We start from the raw sequence: 23,315 nt of genomic DNA, 5'->3' as shown, positions 1-23,315 counted from the left end.
AATAGGTCCCTGGCTTTGTTAATGTCCTTGCCAGCATATATACAATGTAATTTACACACACACCCATTCTCTCTCTCTCTCTCTCTCTCTCTCTCTCTCTCTCTCTCTCTCTCTCTCTCTCTCTCTCTCTATATATATATATATATATATATATATATATATATATATATATATATGATAGATAGATAGATAGATATATGCCCATATGCATTTTCCGCCTTGGGGAGGGTGGGGCCACAAAGTTAGTGCCTATGGATATCAGCAAGTTTATAGGGATGGGGTTGTTAGCCCGACGCATTTTTCCGACCCCCAATTACCACTGGTACCCATTCACAATAGAATCAACTGGTGGTGGATGGGTACACATGACCGAAGACCTACCGTTGCCAGCTCAAATATGTCTGTCTATGGTTTGAATCCTAGCCTAATGCCCGCAAGTTGACCTTGGTCTCGGTGGGTACCAGCATCAGCCGATGTCAAAGAAAAAGAAAAGGACGTAAGGATAGCAACCCCATCCCTACTGGTGTCACTCCTTTTAAATGGATATTAATTTATAATATATAATTATATAATATATATTTAGTTATGTATATGTATAATTTTATATATATACTGTATGTGTGTGTGTGAAAGCGTATGTGTAAATCATAATAACATTAATAAAAGAAAGAAAACCGATACAATCCATATGGATAGTGAGATACAGGAGAGACCAGGTGAAGGCTATCCCCTGCGTGGGATGATAAAAGACAAAAATCGTACGCTAGAAATATAGACAAGAAAAAGGCGTGTGACAGCGTAGCAACGATCAAGGCTGTAGAGACACACTTATATTGAACGGCAGACCAGGAAGAAAGCTTTTCTGATTATGTATATATATGGCTATTTACAAGACACGAAATAGAAATGGATAAAATTGAGGAGACTGGTGAAGAGCCAGCGACCCCTCCCCTTCCCCGCTCCCGACATGCAAGGAAAACGATCAGGTTTTATGTCATTTCAGTCAGTCTCGGTTATTTTGGAGAGAACAATCAGTTGCAAGGGGGACAAGAGAAGTACTTGACTTTAGACAGAAGAGAACATTGTTGGGTAGACTGACTTACTGAATTGTGATCAGTTCCAGTTCCGACGGGTTTGTTATTTAAAGTGGAAATGCATTACTGTGCGCACTCTTTATTCTAAACGCTCAAATCAGGTCGAAATATGTATAGCCTCTAGGGATCTCTTCTGCACAAGTTACAGAACAGTGCATCTACATTTTACTCATTGCCTCGCACAGTACACAAGATATATATGTGTTTGTAATGAGGTCATTGTGGTTATTACAAGATCACACACCCCCAGACAGATATACTGTACAGTATACAGACAGTATATGTATGTATATATATATATATATATATATATATATATATATATATATATATATATATATATGTAACTGAATCACGAAAATATGGAACATGAATATATAAATAAAGACAAAATCTAGTGTGCTAAGTAAAGGACGACAGTCGAAAGGCCTCGCAGCACTCCAGTGTTTCTCTTTCCTCCGTGGATTTTGTCTTTATATATATATATATATATATATATATATATATATATATATATATATATATATATATATATGTATATATATATATATATATATATATATATATATATATATATTCACTGTATATATATATATATATATATATATATATATGTATGTATGTATGTATGTATATATATATATACACATATATATTGGTAGAGCACTGGTGCATCATTAGCAAGGTCAGCGGCTCGATATTGGTCAACTTGCTCACCAGGCGACCCAGCTGAGGATTCAGCATCTTCTGAAGTCAAGAAAAAGTACATGTGGTTAGCGACCTCATCCTAAAAGACATAATGAGAACTGGAAGGCCCCACCCTTCAGCGTCACCCCTTCTAAAAGGGAAGAAGGGGTATGGTATATGGTTACAAAAAAAATACATCAACTATATAGCAATACATAAGAAACGTCATGTATGAAAAACCTACAACAAACCAAACCCAAATATACTACAATAACACACCAAACGGAGGCAGTCATGTAGATAGCTTAACAAAAACTTCGAGGAAGTGTGTCAGTAAGTCCTCTCTCTATCTCTCTTCGCGGAATCCCCACAGTTATGTCACTTGTTACGCTAACACCTTTTTGATCCATACATTGATTCCCCAGCGAAAAAAAAGAAACGACCACGCTCTAGAATTTTTACCTTTTTATGTCGTGCGTAATTGCGTTTATTCATATGATCGTCATGTGTTACGACTCCACGCTCTAATTATTGCAAAGGAATCAACAATATGCGCGGTATACGTACATTTCTTTCAAAACGTAGACAGAAAGTTCTTCCTTGGTTATTTGACTTATTTCTTACCTGGAAAGACAAAAAATATATATGAGCATCAGAGTGCATGAACCTTGAACCTGTAAAACGCACATAAAATAAAATAAGGAGAAGAATGGCGAAATACAAAATGCAAGCTAAAATAGAACCCGGGACAAGTATAGTGTATTAATAAATCAAGCTCTTAAAAAAAAATCCTAACTCTGAAAATACCAAACATGTATCACTAAATGAAATAATTTACAGAGAGCGCTTTAAAATCATTGTAGGTAAATCTCAGCAACGAAACCCTGAGGAAATACTGTGGCACACACCTCACTGTTCTTGTCATCTAAAACGCACACAGTACCGTGAATCTAGGCATCTTTGCGTAGCATAATACACCTACTATAACCTTGGTCGTTCTTGATACTGAAACCGTTCAATAATACATAAGCGCATTTTTCAAAATAATTAGCCTCCAAATGTATCAAAAATACACACTCCATAACTGGATAGAGATAGAGAGAGAAATACATACTTAGATAGATAGAACAACCAGAAATACGTAACACTTCAATGCGCGCGTACACGTAAATGCACACAGACTGTGATCATAACGACTGTTATTCTAATAGGAACGGCTGCGTGCACGCACTGTCACCCCTGAACGTCGCTCCGTCATTTGGGTCACCTGTGTCTCGCATCACCCTCAGAGGAGGAAAAAATGAGAAACATTAACGCATGTAATTGTTTCTTCAGTGTTCCTGTTCCCTTGCTTTCACTCCAAGGAAGAGAAGCATCCTTCATCCAAAACCAATTACCAAAGAGAATCCGAATCCATTTCCCGGTTTCTCTAACATATGTTAGAATACTCTCTCTCTCTCTCTCTCTCTCTCTCTCTCTCTCTCTCTCTCTCTCTCTCTCTCTCTCTCTCTCTCTCCACTCCACGAGTGACCTGAATCTTCAGCTAACATTTACATTCGAATAATACAAGAACTCAAGAAAATAATGTTGGCTCTGGAATATGTTAAACTCTAAATTTTAAAACACCTTCTCCTTGTAATGGTAAATTATGTAAATTAGCCAGGTGCTTAACCTCTTCCTCTCCAGAATCAGAAAGCGACAGAGGTTTGGAAATCATATTCAGTTTTATTACAATAACAGTTATATCACCGATTAACGTAACAAACTTTTTCCCTGCGGTAAAAAGTCGCCAAACGTCGTCAGCACATGAGTTAGTGGTCACAGTTAAAACTTGTTGCAAGAAATGAATATAATGAAAAAATACCAAGCTTATCATAATCGCTTCAGTACCTTACGAAAAGGCAGAAAATCATAACAATATTATTTGCATATCGAACAGTTAAGCTTATACAGTGAAAACGATAAAAACTACAATTTTATGAAACCAACACGAAATCAACATTACCTTTAACATTTAAACCCTGAACATGAATGCCTAACGGACACACAAAAAAGGAAATAAAACGCAGCATGCAGAACAAAAATAACCTCCTTTGTATCAGCTTTAGCGAACGTAAAAATAATTTCATAATAAGACATATCAGCTAGAATATTGTTAGATCAATCTTTTTCTAACGCAACCATTCTTAATGGACTCAATCAAATTAAAGCATGTGCTAAATAGGTTACTACCCCTAGCTGTTTTACATCATCAGTGCTGACTTGTTTTGTGCTGTCCTAAAGAGTGTGTTTGTGTTGTTTTAGGAGACAACTAGGCATCCAACGGTATCATGACAGATTACTCAACTCAAAAATAAGTATAAAAAGATATGGTAATCGTTTGCAAGAGGTTTAACATGGTGAATGTTCCATAAGATTCCATTAAGTATCAAAATACTTTATAAAAAATTACCTGAATGATATTGAGGTGGAACTCTTAATTAATGATGAGACGGTTGGACTGGAAGATTGTTATACTGTTTCATAGTTTCCAAAGACGTTTCTTGCCTCTTGTGGGTACTACTTTGAAAAGTATTATTTGGATATGCCTATATCAAAGAGGAAACATGATTTCTTTAATGTGCCGATGCTTTCTGGTCCTTTCCTAAATCTGTCTCAATTTCTTGAACGAACACTAATTCGCGTCAATCTGGCTTTATCGCAAAGGTAGAGAAAGAAAGATTGAAAGATCTTAAGAAGGAAATTTAAATTTATATACAAGGGACACTCAACACATGATTTTAAAAGATGATGCTTTCAGAAACCAAGAACAAGAAATTATATATATATATATATATATATATATATATATATATATATATATATATATATATATATATATATATATATATATATATATATGTGTGTGTGTGTGTGTGTGTGTGTGAGCATTAGGTTGCTTTTGCCGTCGAGATGGTTAGTATAGTAGTTTGTGACTGCGCGCACAAACAAAATGCACAAATATTTTTTCCCCCATGCTACCACATTTGGAATATTCTTCCTGCCTCTGTTACTCTCCTTTCTTTTTATTTTTTTTTCATTCTGTTACCAGAGACGCTTACAAATTTAAATTCAGAGTAGGCATGAAAATCCCTCAATAGAAATTATGCTGGACACAAAATAGCAACAAGACTACAACATCTAATGGAGTAACACCAAAGGCACCCAATAACAGAGACTTCAGGCTCCCCATAATGGTAGCCACGTATTGTGAGGCGTAAAAGCCACATGCTGGTAGTTCATATTGACAGGAGTGAAAGCCTCGCAATATGAACTACGTTGGGTACAAGAAGACTGTAGGCCACTGGGACTCTCTCGGGAGCCGGAAAATCCAGTCTTGTAAAGCTTCTTGGAGAAGCATCCAAGTCTGAACTGTGAAATTTATGTAAATTTCCAATTTTGGATACATGTTCTTTATGATTTTTTCACTGTAGTCGCATAGGTATTGGGGTTGTAGATCTAATGTTCCCTAAGTATCCATGAGATAATGGCTGAAACTGGTGTCTCTTAAGGATAAATGACGCAGCAGAGCAGCCATTTTTGTCCATTCTTTCAGCCTTGACGATAGGAAGACTAGATACCAGATGCGCATTCGCACTTAATGAAAATTGAAAAAGCACACATGTACCGTATATACATGCTGTATACACACACACACACACACACACACACACACACACACACACACACACACACACACACATATATATATATATATATATATATATATATATATATATATATATATATATATATATATATATATATATATATTATACATACCATTTAGATGTATGAATTCACATTTCTATCCCGCAGACACATGCGTAATTTATGACGAATAACATCTAGCCATCTAAGCAGATGACCATCAAACCGTGAATACTGCCAGACTGGAAGCAATTGTGGAAACTCACCAAATGAACAACATGTCAAAATAAGCTGTAAAACCCGAGGGAGACTAGGAAACTACGAACAAAACGAGCTCAAGGAAATCAAAGGTTCCAGAATCACTCTCCCATAACAAGACATGAAGTACAAGCTAGTACTGTTCTCCCAGTTTCCAAATACTTGCGTGTAACCAAGCCTTTTAATGCATACACCCGGAAATTAATAAATTCACTTTAGTAAATACGAATACCAAGCGCTGACAACTTGACAAATACCAGTAACAAGCACACAGTTCGGTATTTACAACTATCATGTCTCCAGCTCAGTATATACAGGTACCAAATACTGTTAAATTTAGCAAATTAAGAGTACAGAATCTCGGAAATTTTTAAAATCATTTAGAAATACAATTCAGAAAATATTAATACCAAGACCTACCCTTTCGCAAGTCCAAGCGCCAATCAAATAGCACTTACAAAATACCAACAGCTTAGGCATTATAAATACATATACAACGTTCTCTTAAACACATCAAAGATGATTTAGTAGAGACAGCTTACGAAATACGGCGACTCACATGCAGTCATAAAAAATAATTCCAGTAAACGAGGTCAGTTTCTACTGTATAATAAAAATGAACGCTGAAATACGTTACAACAGTAATCGCGTTGCAATTGCAGAGCGAATACTGAATACCAATGAAACGGAATCTCTCTCTCTCTCTCTCTCTCTCTCTCTCTCTCTCTCTCTCTCTCAAAAGACCTTCCTAAATAAGTTTCCGAGCTGCAGTAAAAGTTAACCTTTCTATTTTGAACGAAAATTTCGTGAAAAAAATTTTTTAAATACAGATATTATGCGGTGCATGACAGTTAGATAGAGAGAGGGAGCGAGGGAAGGGAATGACTTTATATTAAATAAAAAATAATACATACATTTCTTTCCTTCTTCCCAAACTATAACTGAATTCAATTTCTACACATTGTCAAGATGATATAGCCATACATCGATATTGCGATAACATTAATAATAAAAAACTCTTCCTAATAACAGCGATATTGGAAATAGAAGCCTCAAAAATTATTCATTGAATAAAGATGCAGGAAACAGAAGAATCAAAACAATACACAAGGCAAAGTATAAATAGAACAGATAGATTTTTAGTAGTATTGCATCGATTAAAAATCAAAGAACACTATTAAACACATATATATCTCTATCTATCTATCTATCTATCTATCTGTCTATCTATCTATCTATATATATATATATATATATATATATATATATATATATATATATATATATATATATATATATATATATATATATACTAAAACTGAAACGTTTGCTTGTTTGTTTGCACAGTGGAGCACACGATCAGGTGTTAATTTAGCTGTCCTCCTCCTCCTCCCTTTCCCTCCCCCTTCCCTTCCCTCCTCCATCCCCTTTTCCCTCCCCTTCCCCCTTTCCCTTTCCCCTTCACCCTTCCCTACATTTCCCTCCCCTCCCCTTCCTCCTCCCCTTCCCATTCACCTTTCCCTACACTTCCATCCCCTCCCCTTCCTCCTCCCCTTCCATTTCACCCTTCCCTACACTTCCCTCCCCTCCCTCCCCTTCCTCCTCCCATCCCCTCCAATTCCCTCTTCCATCCCCTCCTCTCCCTTACCCTCCCCTTCACTCCTCCCTACCTTTCCCTCCCCTCCCATTCCCCTTCCCCCTTCTCCCCCCTCACTCTTCTACTTCCCCTTTCCTCTTCCCTCCCCTCCCCTGTAAACTGGTGCTGCCTAGACTTTGTAACTAATGTGTTATATAAACTATGGAATGTTTACGTCTTTATTTGTTGTTTATTGCCGGAGAGATTCAAATCGTTCATTCAATCAATTCCGTATAATTTATCGTACTTAGTAAAACTTATGAGAAACATACGAGCACGTTTATTAATATTATTACTAATGCTCCTATTGCTATTTTTATTATTATTAATGAGTGCACATACTATATATGATATATATATATATATATATATATATATATATATATATGTATATATGACCCAACGGGCCATATATATATCTATATATATAGATAGATAGATAGATATAATAGTGATGATGGAGCAAGGTGTATAAGTATGATGGATGTGTCATGATGCTTATACGAAGGTTCGGAAATGCTACTGTTTTCGTCACAATAAAAAGGTGACCCAACGGATATATATATATATCTTATATATATATATATATATATATATATATATATATATATATATATATATATATATATATATATATATAGCGTGGATATTTTGTTTCCCCCTTTCACCAAAATGTACACAACTATTTTTAGAGACAGCCAATGTAAGCTTTTTACTCACTGCTAACCTTGAGTAGAGTACTTATTCAAATTTGCAAAATTTTATAAGACACCTTTTATATTGATTTTTTCCATTAATGTCATATTATAACAAAGAGTTTTGGTAGGAACGTTTCAGAGATACATTTAACAAACCATTTTATGTATGCTTGCAGCAGAAGCATCATGAAAATCATTTTTAAAATACTTTTCAGTTGATCTGTGAAACAACCAACCTAAATCACATTAAGTTAATCTGATTGAAAATCTACAGTTTATATATAAACTATATAAACCGTAGATTTTCAATCAGATTAACTTAATGTGATTTAGGTTGGTTGTTTCTGAGATCAACTGAAAAGTATTTTTAAAAATGATTTTCATGATGCTTCTGCTGCAAGCATATTTAAAATGGTTTGTTAAATGTATCTTTGAAACGTTCCTACTAAAAAGTTTGTTATAATATGATATTAACGGAAAAAATCAACATAAAAGGTATCTTATAAAATTTTGTAAATTTGAATAATTACTCTACTCAAGGTTAGCAGTGAGTAAAAGCTTCACTGGCTGTCTCTAAAAACAGTTGTGTACATTTTGGTGAAAGGGGGAAACAAAATATCCACGCATACACAAATAAACATATGCGCTCAAAAGTTACACTGCGTACATAATAAAACACTCACAGGCAAATTATCTTGAAAAGCAACTTTCTGAAAAGAATATCACGATAAAACCCGCGCTCTGTCTTCCTTAGACCAAGCAATCCTGAATCTCCACTCTATTGGGTGCCTTGGGGCCGACAGCCCAACTCTGCTGGCATATGGAAGTGTGTGTGTATGCGTGTCGGGGGGGGTGGGGGACGTCTCAAGGAGGCCAAAGAAACTTCTCAAGAATATGGAAGAAGCTGCAGAGGAGGATTATGTTAATACAAAGTCAATTAAATGTAAAAGAAAATAATTCGAATTTCCCTAAGTGTAACTGACGTCGGTATACTTTATATACTATATATATATATATATATATATATATATATATATATATATATATATATATATATATATATATATATATATATATATATATATATATTTGTGTGTGTAGGGTTCGTTTTACCTGGGAAGTTTCTTGATAAAACAAATCTTTCGAAAGGGCTTAGTACCGAGATAAAATCCCCTCCCTCTCATCCGTAGACCAAGCCCGCACCTGAATTTCTGCTCTCCTTGGTACTTTGTGGACGAACAGCCACATTGTGTTATATATATATATATATATATATATATATATATATATATATATATATATATATATATATGAAGTACAGTATATATACACTATAGATATATAAAATATATGTATATAAACTATGGACGTCAGAATTTCGTGTGATGAAATCGTGAAGTTACGAGTACATTTATTGCAATTACATACGTATCTGGTGGAAAAGTGACCGGTAGATTCTATCTATCTATCTATCATACATATATATATATATATATATATATATATATATATATATATATATATATATATATATATATATATATATATATATATATATATATATATAGAGAGAGAGAGAGAGAGAGAGAGAGAGAGAGAGAGAGAGAGAGAGAGAGAGAGAGAGAGAGAAATCACACAGAATCTGGCTGCTCGACCACAAAGCACCAAGGAGAGCCTAAATTCAGGTGCAGGCTTGGTCTACGGAAGAGAGGGGGGGGATTTTATCTCGACATTAACCCCTTTCGAAGGATCTGTTTTATCAAGGAAACTTCCCAGGTAAAACGAATCTCTTTCAATCTCTCTAACACAACTATACATGGAAGAAAACAGTCAGCGGTTCAGCTTACGCTGAAAAGAGCAATGAACAGCAAGAAACAGAACTCCCGTACACATCAGAAAGGGCTTACAATCCCTGCGTATGTAGCGAGCGAATTTTTTTTCTTTGTAACATGCATTAACCAGCAGATGCATCGTACATCCAGGGTACACCATTCACAAAGAAAAAATACATTTATCCTCACACCTTTAGAAGTTCTTATCGGGGCTTTCTCAAAAGCCCCTTTATATCCTGGTATCCATTTTCCTGAAGTGATATCATGCCCTGATGGATTCGTCTTCCAACAGTCTCATCAGAGATTGCCACTGAGCGAGCACCTCTTTTCGTCAAAAGATCATACATGTGGCCCACCCACCCACCTCCTTTAATACCACCTTTTTAATCCTTTACCACTTTACTTCCTATAACAGACCTTTACAGGATTAACCATAAGCTGACACAGACCAAGATCTCTCTCTCTCTCTCTCTCTCTCTCTCTCTCTCTCTCTCTCTCTCTCTCTCTCTCTCTCTCAGCTCTCTCCCCAGCTGTCGACTGGTACTTAGCAGGCCAAGGATACCCAGCAACCATATATATATATATATATATATATATATATATATATATATATATATATATATATATATATATATATATATATATATATATATATATATATATATATATATATATATATATATATATATATATATATGCACAGCCTGTCGTAAGGTTTGTGGTTGGCTCAATATGTCTGTATGTATGTATGTATGTATGTATGTATGTATGTATGTATGTATGGAAAGCTCAAGGGATATCTTTATTATCATCAATAAAAAACTGAAGAATCGTTTCTTTACAATTTTTGTTCTTATTCTATTTCCTACCTAGTCTTTTAGCATTTCTTCCTCCACTGGAAACTGGCTTGCAGAAGGAAAAAGCTGAGTTACTGAATACACGAGATTGTTCTGACTGCAGACTGAATTAAATTTTAATTATAAGAAAAATTAAAGTTCAAATACTAGAGACCCCACAGGACCAAAATAGCTTTCGCACACTTCGTTTGTCTTGCCAGCATACAAACGTCAAATGAGTAAATGTTTGTAATTTACCAGCAAACCTTGTTAAAGTTGAGGATCACAAGTACTAAATATCAGCAAAATGAAAATGAAAGATACGTCAACATACGAAGACGTAACGACTACTAAAACGTTCCGAACAGTCTACCGGAATATACGAATAAGTTATAGAGTAATGGAGACGTTACCTTGTGAAACTAAACGAGAAAAAAATGATCAATTCGATGGTAACTGGTGGCCCGCACGAGTGACTACGTGGAAATTATTGTTTAATATGTCTCGCTTGGGAAGTAAAATGCCTGCAACGTTTTTCCCCACAATGGTGAAACGTGAAGGGGAAAAACAACAAATTGCGTTGTACTGGGCGAAGCAGCACAGCTGTGACGTCCAACCACCAACCAGGACGGGATTAAGAATAAAACTTGACCAATTTCGTGTCAGATGCAGCACTCATGGTGTTTAGCTTGAAATACCGGAAGGAACGCCCGAAATCCACGGCCCCAGCGACTATTGCTATGCTAGGCAGACGTATTACAAAATAAGTGTAACAGCTGGTATTTCAATCTGAATTTTTAACAGAGTGCTTATATGTTATTTACTCTATACCCCGGTGTAGTTACAGTGAAACTATTGTTATAATAAGAATGATAAAGATAAACCACCTCTTTGAGGATGTGAACCAGTGATCTTTGATTTGCCATGCCAACATGGCATCCATCAAGCCACAATGGGAACAAAAGGCGTGTAGCCAGCTATGCCACTGCAAGTACTTCACAGCAGGCTTGAATCACAGCAGGCTTACTGCACCCAGATCAATGGATATACCCACTCTCTGTTGCACTATGGTGGAACGGGGAGTTCATAAACCATAAATATGGGTACAGTAGGCCCGTTATGATTCCATAGTGTATGCTGTAGCATGTCTGGTTTCGCGCTTCCATACCTTTTATAACTGAGTGGATATAGTGTTGGCATAGCAAATTATGGGTTAGTGATTCAAATCCATGCTGAGGAGGCTTGTCTTTATTATCTATTCCCAGCCAAGATTGCCTGCTTGTAAGGAATAATGAAAATAAAATAACTCGGGTACCGCAGTAACTTGCATTAGGAAGTTATATGAAAAATACAAACAGTTTCAGGGCGGATTTTTACCAACAAATAAAAAGTAACAGCAGAATTTAAGTAGCAGATATAAAAGCAGTTAATGAAAATAATTTGACTAGAAAGCGTCATATGTGACAGCACTGTAGCAATGCTTCCACGAAATGATTTTTCTCGAATGACGACTACCGATACAAATGACCGGAGGTGAAAAACTTGAGATCAAGACGACATCTATTTGATACAGGTTAAGAAGCCTAAAAGAACGATCCACGAGCAAATATCATTGAAGGACCTGGATATCCTCCATTTTATGAAGACAAGTCTTGAGGATTTTCAACCTTCATTTTTGAAAGCATCCATCTGCCTGAGAGAGAACTATATATCTTGGAAACCAAAACACAATTTTAGTAGGATTTCTGGCTGAACACTCGAAGAATTATAAGATAAAAACAATGCTATGTCCAGCGGAATTACAAAACCCTAAGGGCATCTATTGCTAGCACTGAAACAACCTCTCGTAAGGAAATCAGCCAAAGCCAACAATAAACACTGACAACCGGACACGCGAGAGATTACAAACACAGACTGGTATTTATAAATGTACCGTTTACATCTTAATAGTCCCCTTTAATTAATATATTACACTATAATTCGCTACACACGCGCACACATACACACGTACATCTACACATATACAGTATATATATATATATATATATATATATATATATATATATATATATATATATATATATATATATATATAATATATATATATATATATATATATATATTATATATATATATATATATATATATATATATATATATATATATATATATATATATATATATATGTTTGTTTCTTTTGTTTCTTTGTTTTAGGAGTTTGTGTTTGCTCGAGCGCGGAGCGCATGCTCGCTGAATGTGTATATGCATGTCATTGTAAAACGACTTCATTGTTCCAGAGGACTATTAACCCTCAGGAAACAGATTTTTACGGCCAAGGCGCTGAAGTCCTGCAGCGGAACGACAAATATCTGCCACAAACACATCACCGAAAGGAAAGAGATAACAGTTTCCAGCCCAATTTTATACTGAAGTATTACAACTCTCAGTCCACCCCAGTGCCATTTTCGATCGTTAACAAACTATGGAAATATCTACACACAAAAATAAAGAATATTTTAAATGAAGTCAACAGTCATTGCTATTGTATGAGATTTATCGTTACTCAGAGCCGCACATTGCAAGTTTCATTTTTTGGAGGGGACGCCTAAATCTGGCCTTCTCTGGTACCGAAGATCACTTGCTACAACGTATACTGTATGTGTTTGTGTGTGTGTGTGAAAGTTCGAATGTGGATTGTGTATTTATGTGAAAAAGAGGCCCTTCGCAGAATGCTCCAAACACTCCATACAGAGATTCGGAACGACTTCGAGCTCTGGAGCGTTAGAATGGTGGTCTCTTACGTCATGAAAAGAAAAATTTGCAAATACATACATATGAGAGAGAGAGAGAGAGCCTTTCACTCTTCACCTTCAAAGCTTCATAACAGTTCCAATAAGAATTTAAAAACTAAGACTTATGACTCAAGACAGACCAGCATTTTGAAATCCCTCCGATAACGCCAGTCGAAATCTCCAGTAAAAATCAATGAAACGTGTTCACGTTTATTGGTATCAAAGGCCATAAAATAAAAGTAAGAGGATTATATTCCAGCGACTCTGGTTTAACCTTCCTATGTGTTGGATTGATTGCCAAGTGTGTGTATGCGTATGTGTGTGTGTGTGAGTTTTACCTTCGTATTTTGAGTTGCAAAGAGTAATGATAATAATGAACCCAAATAGTTCATTAGACTGTGTAATACAGTAAATAAAATAAATACAGCAGTATAAATATTTTTTAAATAAAATTAAAACCCCAACTGATCGAAATGAAACAAACACAGACTGTCATACATGCTGACACCCAACGGCCTCATGAAATAGAATACGAAATTTCTGGACGCACAACATGAACGTTAAAAAACAAAAATAAAACAAGAATCACATACCAACTACAGAGCTCCACACTCACACGTTCAAACACACACGCACACTTGTATATATATATATGTATATTTATATATGTGTATGTATTTTATATATATATATGTATTATATATATATATGTATATTTATATGTGTATGTATTTTATATATGTATATATATATATATAATGTATAATATATATACATATGTATATACATATATATATGTATACATATACACACACTGACTAATTACGGGTGAATCGTAAAACAATAAACTGAAACACTTCGGAGTCACGGTCAAAATCGCACCCTGTTCCATCCGAACCAAAGTAATTATAGTTATTTTCATCATGTAATGAGCGAACCCTATGAAAGAGAAAAAGAATAGAAAAGGAACAAAAGCAGAGTTACGCTTTCTGGAAACGCCGCTTCCGGTTGCTCCGCTTCTCTTGAAGGAAAAATAAAATTCCTCTTTTTCGTTCTAAAGGTCTGGTGAGCAAGTGAGTAAACCGGCAAGAAACTAAATAAATGTAGTCAAGATTTTGAAAGAAATCAATAATGAAAGTTTCATGTACTGATGTACACTCGGCAAGGAAAGTGAGGATACAGTTTTTTAAAATCTTCGGACATACATTGCTAAATAATGAGACATCTGGCAACTTTAGAAAGGCTTCAGTCTTACTGTGTTTCTTTTTTGCTTGACCTCTTATAACTTTCAATCATATTCTACGGTTCTGAAATCATTGATACTTAAATGCAGTAGTAAGCTTTACAGTATTCTTTCAAGTTGTAATTTGCAGCGACAGTTCTGAGCAAAATAAACATTTTTCGACATAACCTACCAAGTAACCTTACACAAATGAATTTATGACACCACAATGAACGGAATGCTTGCATAATCGGAAGCGCGATCCTCCATAATGAAATCAAGAGTTAAATCTGAGCAATGTCCCACGAAAAACGTGGAGAACAATAAAGGAACGAATGCAATGTTATGATGAGAGAGAGAGAGAGAGAGTTGCTGTTGTGTAAGTCTAGGCCTGTATGTAGAGCTACTCATTTCATTATTTTTTTCTTTTAGAGATTGAGCGATACTATATTTGTAAAGTATGTTTTAGCAGTGGAGAGAGAGAGAGAGAGAGAGAGAGTTGCTGTTGTGTAAGCCTAGGCCTATAAGTAGAGCTACTCATTTCATTATTTTTTTTCTTTTAGAGATTGAGCTATACTATATTTGTATAGCATGTTTTAGCAATGGAGAGAGAGAGAGACAGAGAGAAACGTCAAGAAACATCCCGTTACTTGTGTTTTCCCTCCGAAGCTCCGCGCTACCCCTCACATCAAAGAGAACGCTCTTGCGGATTTAAATAGATTTGGTCAACCTACCCTAGGTGTCACAACATTTACTGCCATTAATTCCAGCTGACTTTTAACACCATGAAATACAAACATGAATGTGTAAATTAAAGAAATTATCATTACCTCGTATGATGATGCAATAATAAGCCTGTTCATAACGGAAAACGAGTAAATATTGCCGTTCTGATGAATAGTACTACACCGAGATATCCACATACTATCTTTTAGATCTCTATGAACGAAGTCATCTGAGAAATTCTGATTACTTTGGACATGCATGGTGTTTTTAAGTACCTGAACGTTTTTGTTTTGCAGATTTAACATACATGATATAATTTGCATTGTATTTTCATATTTTAGAGTAAATTTACCGAGATTATATGTTTTCAGTAAGAAAAAAAGTGAAAATTCGATGAATGAAATCTAATGAAATCTGTATCCTCACTTTTCTTGCCGAGTGTACATTACAAGGAGTCACAAAATTCGGGGAAATCGAAATATTGTCCTGAGAATTACAAGTCATTTTTATCTCTCGGGTAAAAGATCGCAAAGAACAATCCAGGGTTAATATATGGAAATAAATAATAATCTGTGAAAAGCGGAACGACTGCAGAGGATAAAACTCGCTGGCAGTTTGTTTGCAAAAGCCATTATGTTTACAGGAACTCCGGCTGGTACCACTGCATAATGTTAAGTCCTCCCTATCAAGTATTAACTGAAGTCCTCCCTATCAAGTATTAACTGTGCTAAGATTGTTCTTATGGTGAACAAGTCTTATGATATACTGTAACTAACATGGAAAGGTACAGTCGTAATAAAAAAAAGTTTCTTCGAGAATAGGAAACATGTCTTTTATGTAAGAAATAGGTTAGACATTACGAACAAAGAACGTTCACTTCTTCAATATTTATAACATTTCCCTTCCCGAACTTTAAAACACTTTCAAACGTGTCATTCTTTGTGCTAGCTAATAATAGTACACCCAAACGCTGTCTATCAATGAAAATTTTATAGGAACATACTCGTACAAGGAACAAACTTCAACTTACATTTCTTCTATCAGCATCAATAACAATAATAATAAAGAGGGGAAGTATTTCAGAATTACAAGAATAACAGTAATTAAAAGATTAAAAGGATAAAAAATGATAAAGGATTCATGCATAACAATTGAAGCCCTCAAGAACACCGTTATGCTGTGGAGTCAGTAGCGCATCGTCGGCCCTGCTACTGCCGAAAATGGGTCTAAACCGCTTTACCGACACATCTCTTACTTGCAATTATAAGGATATATTATGTCATTGCCGTGGCCAGCGAATGCATGGGTGCTCATTATACTCACCCACATGATATGCACGTTTCATCTCTAAGGCTCTGTTGTTTGGTTTCTGGTCGTTACGCTATTTGAGGATCTCATCTTTGTTGCTTCATGTTGTTTCTGAATGTGTTATGTAGGGAAACAGACATACATGCTGTCTGTGTACATATAAATATATATATATATATATATATATATATATATATATATATATATATATATATATATATGTGTATATATGTGTGTGTATATATATATACACACACACACACACACACACACACACATGTAATCACAAGCATGTTTCCTTTAGAGGGGCTGGCGCTAGGAGTTCCGAACCTATTTCTCAGCAAGTGTTTCGAGACGAAGTTGCTGGCCAGATGCCTTTTTTCAAACGGTGCGACGTCGAAAACCCAGCCCCCATGCAGTGTTATTCCCCTTGTCTTGCACTGTATCTTGCGCTCTCTGGATGTTAAAGTCCTCCTTGCTGATATGTTATCAAGTAATTTGTCCAGCACTTTTTAGGTCTTCCTCTTTCAAATTACACACTCTTTTCACCAATCTATCATCCTTCCTTCTTTCCTGTAACATGACCAAAACATCTCAAAACACTATTATCCATCCCTGTACCTGTGCTAACCTTTTTTCCACACACCATTCCCTTGTAATTCTTCATACACCACATACTGCATACAACAATGCTAATTTCAACAGGCTGAACCTTTTTTCTTTAATATGCACTCAGCATTCACACTCCACTTCCAAAAGGAGATAATATTACTCCAGCAATTCTTTCATACATTCCAAGTCTCTCCCAAGCCCCTGCACACATCCTGCCACATTCCTTGCTTCGCCTGTCTGTCTCTGAATGAACCTCTTCTCCCATCTTTTCATCGTCCTTTATTTTACTCTCAAATACTTGAGCTGAACAGCTACTTCCATTTTTCCACCACCCATGTCAACATTCATTGCTCTGTCTTCCCAGTTTCCATTTGCACTCGTGACCTCACTCTTCCTCGTATTTACTTTCAAGTTTCTCCTCTTAAAAGCACTTCCAAACTCTCAGTTTGAAGTTTCTTCTGACAATCTCAAATCAGTACCTCTTCCTTAAATAAGATTTTTCAGAATCAATTTTGAAACAAAATTAAAACAATAAACGGAAGAAAACACAAAGAGCCAATTTAAGATGTCTAACTGAGGTTGGCTTACACTCGGGCGAAAGTCATATCCCTACGTAATAACAGTTGAAAAGGAAAACGAATAATTAACAAGTCGTACATAAACCGCCGTGTCAAATTTGTTCGGCCATGGTCCGGTCCCAGAACCATATCCCAACGTCGCGGGAAATAGAAAGTTCAAGAGACGCCTCACGAACTTGCGAGGTTAAGGTTTAGCATGAATCTCTCTCTCTCTCTCTCTCTCTCTCTCTCTCTCTCTATGAAGACTAACACAACAGTAAGGCAACAACATATTCTTTTTGTAAGGCTGTACTATGTAGTTCTTCCAAAGACAAAAAAAACAGTAGTTATCATCGCCTTACTACTATTACTACTACTACTACTACTACTACTACTGCTGCTGCTAATTCTACTAATAATACTACAACCAGTGATAATAACCACAACAATAAAAATACAGGAACAGATTGAAAGCAAGGCAAATGGCCATTGCGAAACATGCAAATTAATCCTCAATAACTGTTCAGGAAAAATTACCACTTTTCCCCGGAGAAGATTCAAACATCTTGTCTATACGGAATCCATCGAAAGTTAAAAATGTCTGAAACCAGAAAATTTATCAGATATCATATTCATTTTCCGACCACTCTACGCACGATGCAACGCCTGATAAGACGTAATCAATCAGTAAGTAGTTACAAAGCAGTCCGATGTTTCACTTCTATTCGTTCACGACTCCGTCATTTCCTGCTGCCAAATTTATTCACCGGTAGACTTTCGAGCACGACTTTCGACGTGACGGACGGACTACGGCCAGACCCTCCGTCAAAAGACAGGAAGTCGCCCGCTGCCGGGAAGCGTTCAGTCTTCAAATAATACGCAATCACTTCAACAGTGGCGAGTAAAGGGCGACATCAATCAGTGATGTAAAATCAAATATATCTAAAGAATGAACGCTGCCTTCGGCGTACGCGTTTACTTTCTTCTTTTGCCGAACTATAGTAAAATTCGTGACAGTAATGCAATACCAGGTCTAGAGTTCCATTTACCATTAAACTCCTAAGCTACGTGACACATCTGATATTTTTATATCTTTATGTTACATTCGTTAATGTTTCACTAACACAGCCACCTACACTATGCAGAGTGTATGTGTGTGTGTGTGTGTGTATATATATATATATATATATATATATATATATATATATATATATATATATATATATATATATATATATATATATATATATATATCGATAGATAGGTAGATAGATATTTGTATGTATGTATAAATCAAGTCTAAATAGATGGGGTTGCCAACCCTATTCCCTTTTCTTCACATCCAGCTGCCGCTGGAACCCATTTACAGGTGGGTCAACTGTTGGTGGTAGGCCGGCGAGAACCACTGGCCACTGAACTATTACTGGTACCTCAACAGGTATTGTGTGTGTATGTATGTATGTCTATATATATTATATATATATATATATATATATATATATATATATATATATATATATATATATATATATACGTGTGTGTGTGCGTGTGAACGATTCACTAGTAAGACTGTGATTATATATATGATCTGCTTCTCTTCCATTTTGCATCAACAACTATTATAATATATACTTTGTGTGGTTTTTTCAGTGCCATATTAAACTCTACAATACTTTGACTACGTTTTGCTCATATTTTCTTCTCATGCCGGACGAATATTAAGTGACTGGTGTTGCACCCTAAGGGATCAAAGGGTATCTTCAGGAGCGTACTTAAAGAACGTGCCCGACAGTTTAGCTTTCCAGTATAACTACCAGGAATATCTAAGGGGCGAATCCCTCTGCAGGACTCTGTGGACGAAGTTCAGCTTCCCTAGGGCAAGGACTGTCAGCCGTAAGCCAAGTGCCTCGAATACGTTTTCTAAATTTCGGGAGGCTTCGCTTTCATTCTTTCGCTTTCTCAGGGGGCGGGTAGGCACCTCAGAAATGAAAATGATATACTTCTGTGTTATATGCACAAGTAATGAAATAGTTGCCCTTTTATCCCACTTCTCCTTACGCAATCTTCATTTAACAGTTACTGAAGAACCTAAAGAGCAGGTGAACATGAATTTTCTTGCTCATCAGTCTTCACTGTGAGCAGCCATACAGTTTGGCTATTTTATCCATCGTCACTTTAATGACCACATTCAGGTATTTCCCGTCATACATTATCGTATCCGCGCACATCACTCACACCTTGACCTTGATCTTATACCATCTCGAACCTTAGTATGTTCTGCTGTGCAAAAATGGCCTCAAGTAGACATAGTCTTTGTCTTCAGGCATCGGGGTACAAGAAAAGATATGAAAATCGGAGTTCTCGAAAAACGGTTCTGAGACATGATAGACAAAAATTAATTCTTAAAAAGAAAAGAAACATAACGAGAACGTAGTTAATAATTAGGAAAATAGTAAATATGCGTTACGTTCTATATGAATGATGTTTGCTTATTCCCTTAAGCCTATAAAACTCAGTGATAACCGGTATACTAAAGGGAAAAAATAATAAAAATATACGGACAAGAATTTCTTTCCAATCATACAATCTAAAATTTCCAATCATACAATCTAAAATACGCTTAAAGAAATTTAAAGTACATAATGGAAAGACAAAATATCATCAGTAAATATCTCTCATCATCTCAAGTCACTGAAGAAGTTGAACCAACGACTAATAAGTGATAAACGTGAACGAGTAACCAGCCACGGATCACCAAGTCCCGACGAATTCCAGCACTTCAGAGATTCAATTACTTTACTAAGGGATTAGGAAACTGCTTCGCTCACTCGGCAATACTGAGAAAAATAATTCTCGCTAAACCAGATCACTAGATTCAAGAGGTTGAGCAGATTTCAAAATCTTGCAAATGTGATACCGCTTGGCAAGTCGTGGGTGAGATGTGCGAGGATTTCACAGATAATCGCCACACTGCTGAGATTAGCCAAGCCTCATATATATATACGAGTATATGTATGTATATATATATATATATATATATATATATATATATAGAGAGAGAGAGAGAGAGAGAGAGAGAGGGAGGCTTTTTTTTATTCCTTTAGAGGGGAGGGCGCCAGAAATCTAGTGTCATTCAGTTCTCAGAAAAAAAAAGCGGCTGGTCAAGTACCCTTTTTCTTGATCGTAGCTGATACTGACAACCATTCGGTGCTGGGTCAATTAGGGGGCGGCAGGCAAATAATCGAACCACGGATCTTGCAATGGTAAGCCTAACTACACGCAAAGATAAAATACAATGTCTTTAGTAATTTGCTCAAAGCTCAAGCCTATTCCGTACTCGTTGAATTTAAAGAAAATATATGCCATATGCAAATGTAACCTGACGACGCTCAGGTCGGGGAATATAACCGTATATACACATAATGTACTCATAACTACAGGCAATTACCAAGTAATTACTCTCGTAAGAGCAAAGGGAATGTCTGATACAGGACGTAATTAAAGGGAGCGTGTAATTCATTTACAAACCCAAGAGGTGCTGACGGCCACCAGCATATGATGCACCGTCAGTCATCAACCCGTAACCCTAACACGCTATATACACGATGTTTAATTCTTCATCTGTTTTTGGGAATTGGGAGATGGTAATGTAGTAGTGCCCTGTTCCTTTTAGGAGATGGTAATTCTGATGTTACTGTAATTCTCTGGTTCCGCTGCCTTACGGGCCAGTCTAGTTTCACATTGGCTCAAGAAAAAGTGAAAATGGACATATTTCTTTCTATTACTACTGGTTCACTTTTTTACCTTTCCACCGCTATTAAAATAAGAAAACGCTAAGGGACACATACGCGCGAACTTCGTTAGTGAGAGTGCACAATTTCTGATAAGAACCTCTTTTCCCCATGTTGATACATAACCCCTAACATTCCTAATTGTCTTTGTGACACAAATCCTTCAACATGCTTCGAACTCTCTCTCTCTCTCTCTCTCTCTCTCTCTCTCTCTCTCTCTCTCTCTCTCTCTCCAACATTCCTATGTGAAAGAATACAATGTTTCATAGATGAAATCTGGCTTGGAGATTAAATGTGACAATTGTAATAATCATCTCTCCGCAAACTTTCTCATCGGATTAGGCCTACAAATCTTGTGACCCTTAGTTAAGAGAACACCAGAATCTACGCGAACTTCTATGGCCCGATCGCGTGATTAACTTTTTGGGGCGACAAACTTTATGAAGTTATTTTCATTCTATCCAGGTTTGTTCATTTAAAATTTATATACGTAACTCTGTAAGTCTATGGAAACGCCAATATATTTATATTTTAATCTTGACTTGGATGTATTTTTGTGGCCTACATACAAAAGAGGAAAATTTGGCAGTCATTAACACCATTCTTTCACCTCAGCTTCCGGTCATTATATATATATATATATATATATATATATATATATATATATATATATATATATATATATATATATATATATATATATATATATATATGTGTGTGTGTGTGTGTGTGTGTGTGTGTGTATGTATGTATGTATATACATTGTATTACAGTAGGATTCATATACCAAAATATATAGCCTTGAGCTAAGATGTTTTCGAGAAGGTATCGATATTTTTCCGATTGACGGTATGAAATGAAGTCTTCAGCAGTGACTTCTTAAACTCTACCACAAATACAATCCTAAAAGCTTCATAAAGATGAACTTCCTTTTAGTATTCGGCTCACACACTTTAATAATATTTGCGTTTAACCTAATTATAATAACAAGACAGTACCCGCATACCAGTTACTACTCGTGATAATGAACAGAAGGGGGTGGGGGCCGTTAAGTGCGTTACATCTACCACATAGTAGTCTGATACGATTTCGTATTCTCTTCATTTCACAAGTTTCTTTAATAAATAAATAATTATATATATGTGTGTGTTTGTATGTGTGTATATATACGTGTATATATATAGAGAGAGAGAGAGAGAGAGATTATGAATTCAGCAGATATATGGACATATGAGCTAATACAGTCGTATCCTTCATGGTAGCAAGGTTAGTTAAGGCAGCCTCACTCTTACTACCTTAGGTAGATTCATTCAAACTCCTCCAGTGAAGAAAGAGCCATTTAGGTATTTCCCCAACGAATTCGGGTCGTTCAAAGAAAAGCGTATCTATAAAGTGTGAGGACATCGAGGATTTAAGAGATCATCTGGCTATTATAAAAAACGGTACGAGTAAATTCTGTATATCTATCTATCTTTCTGTGTATATATATGTATATATTTATATGTATACTCTGTATATATGTATATAGAAAGATATATAGATATACAGAATTTACTTGTACCGTTTTTGTAAGTCA

The 23,315-nt window shown here is 35.8% G+C and overlaps 2 protein-coding genes across 3 annotated transcripts in view; one reads left to right on the top strand and one right to left on the bottom strand.

Moving 5' to 3' along the window:
- LOC136834094 (heterogeneous nuclear ribonucleoprotein R-like) overlaps positions 1 to 23,315 on the top strand; it is a 711,768-nt gene that overhangs the window by 205,287 nt on the left and 483,166 nt on the right. The gene's annotated exons all lie outside the window — the stretch shown is intronic.
- Positions 1 to 23,315, bottom strand: part of LOC136833982 (chaoptin) — a 207,126-nt gene that overhangs the window by 134,913 nt on the left and 48,898 nt on the right. The gene's annotated exons all lie outside the window — the stretch shown is intronic.

The sequence above is a fragment of the Macrobrachium rosenbergii genome, chromosome 4 (assembly GCF_040412425.1).
Source record: "Macrobrachium rosenbergii isolate ZJJX-2024 chromosome 4, ASM4041242v1, whole genome shotgun sequence".
In the NCBI taxonomy this organism is placed as follows: Eukaryota; Metazoa; Arthropoda; class Malacostraca; order Decapoda; family Palaemonidae; genus Macrobrachium; species Macrobrachium rosenbergii.
Note: the sequence above shows the minus strand (reverse complement) of the source record. Positions and strands in the feature narration are given on the sequence as shown.